This window comes from Leiobunum rupestre, chromosome 2 (genome assembly GCF_980474605.1).
Source record: "Leiobunum rupestre chromosome 2, qqLeiRupe1.1.hap1, whole genome shotgun sequence".
NCBI classification, from domain to species: domain Eukaryota; kingdom Metazoa; phylum Arthropoda; class Arachnida; order Opiliones; family Sclerosomatidae; genus Leiobunum; species Leiobunum rupestre.
In genome coordinates, this window is record NC_143385.1 from 57,142,874 (window position 1) to 57,144,984 (window position 2,111).

General features: G+C 47.1%; 1 non-coding gene across 1 annotated transcript; it reads left to right on the forward strand.

Moving 5' to 3' along the window:
* Positions 1-970: 970 nt before the first annotated feature.
* TRNAT-CGU (transfer RNA threonine (anticodon CGU)) lies at positions 971-1,042 on the forward strand. The gene has a single exon. It is a non-coding gene; the product is annotated as a tRNA-Thr (tRNA).
* Positions 1,043-2,111: the final 1,069 nt, after the last annotated feature.

Sequence of the window (2,111 nt, forward strand, 5' to 3'; positions counted from 1 at the left end):
CCACGCTCTGCTAGCTAAGACGGTTAACTTGTTTGCCGAGGATTTTTTATTTTTTATAAATGAAACTTGTTAAACAGTGCATCCGTCAAGCAGTGTGGCGCAGTGGGAGCGTGCTGGGCCCATAAGCCAGAGGTCCGTGGATCGAAACCACGCTCTGCTTGCTAAGACGGTTAACTTGTTTGCCGAGGATTTTTTATTTTTTATAAATGAAACTTGTTAAACAGGGCATCCGTCAAGCAGAGTTGCGCAGTAGGAGCGTGCTGGGCCCATAACCCAGAGCTCCGTTGATCGAAACCACGCTCTGCTAGCTAAGACGGTTAACTTGTTTGCCGAGGATTTTTTATATTTTATAAATGAAACTTGTTAAACAGGGTATCCGTCAAGCAGAGTGGCGCAGTGGGAGCGTGCTGGGCCCATAACCCAGAGGTCCGTGGATCGAAACCACGCTCTGCTAGCTAAGACGGTTAACTTGTTTGCCTAGGATTTTTTATTTTTTATAAATGAAACTTGTTAAGCAGGGCATCCGTCAAGCAGAGTGGCGCAGTGGGAGCGTGCTGGGCCCATAACCCAGGGGTCCGTGGATCGAAACCACGCTCTGCTAGCTAAGACGGTTAACTTGTTTGCCTAGGATTTTTTATTTTTTATAAATGAAACTTGTTAAGCAGGGCGTCCGTCAAGCAGAGTGGCGCAGTGGGAGCGTGCTGGGCCCATAACCCAGAGGTCCGTGGATCGAAACCACGCTCTGCTAGCTAAGACGGTTAACTTGTTTGCCGAGGATTTTTTATTTTTTATAAATGAAACTTGTTAAACTGGGCATCCGTCAAGCAGAGTGGCGCAGCGGGAGCGTGCTGGGCCCATAACCCAGAGGTCCGTGGATCGAAACCACGCTCTGCTAGCTAAGACGGTTAACTTGTTTGCCGAGGATTTTTTATTTTTTATAAATGAAACTTGTTAAACAGGGCATCCGTCAAGCAGAGTGGCGCAGTGGGAGCGTGCTGGGCCCGTAACCCAGAGGTCCGTGGATCGAAACCACGCTCTGCTAGCTAAGACGGTTAACTTGTTTGCCGATGATTTTTTATTTTTTATTAATAAAACTTGTTAAACATGGTATCCGTCAAGCAGAGTGGCGCAGTGGGAGCGTGCTGGGCCCATAACTCAGAGGTCCGTGGATCGAAACCACGCTCTACTAGCTAAGACCGTTAACTTGTTTGCCGAGGATTTTTTATTTTTTATAAATTAAACTTGTTAAACAGATCATCCGTCAAGCAGAGTGGCGCAGTGGGAGCGTGCTGGGCCCATAACCCAGAGGTCCGTGGATCGAAACCACGCTCTGCTAGCTAAAACCGTTAACTTGTTTGCTAAGGATTTTTTATTTTTTATAAATTTAACTTGTTAAACAGGGCATCCATCAAGCAGAGTGCCGCAGTGGGAGCGTGCTGGGCCCATAACCCAGAGGTCCGTGGATCGAAACCACGCTCTGCTAGCTAAGACGGTTAACTTGTTTGCCGATAATTTTTTATTTTTTATAAATGAAACTTGTGAAACAGGGCATCCGTCAAGCAGAGTGGCGCAGTGGGAGCGTGCTGGGCCCATAACCCAGAGGTCCGTGGATCGAAACCACGTTCTGCTAGCTAAGACGGTTAACTAGTTTGCCGAGGATTTTTTATTTTTTATAAATGAAACTTGTTAAAAAGGGCATCCGTCAAGCTGAGTGGCGCAGTGGGAGCGTGCTGGGCCCATAACCCAGAGGTCCGTGGATCGAAACCACGCTCAGCTAGCTAAGACGGTTAACTTGTTTGCCGAGGATTTTTTATTTTTTATAAATGAAACTTGTTAAACAGGGCATCCGTCAAGCAGAGTGGCGCAGTGGGAGCGTGCTGGGCCCATAACCCAGAGGTCCGTGGATCGAAACCACGCTCTGCTAGCTAAGACCGTTAACTTGTTTGCCGAGGATTTTTTATTTTTTATAAATTAAACTTGTTAAACAGATCATCCGTCAAGCAGAGTGGCGCAGTGGGAGCGTGCTGGGCCCATAACCCAGAGGTCCGTGGATCGAAACCACGCTCTGCTAGCTAAGACCGTTAACTTGTTTGCCGAGAATTTTTTATTTT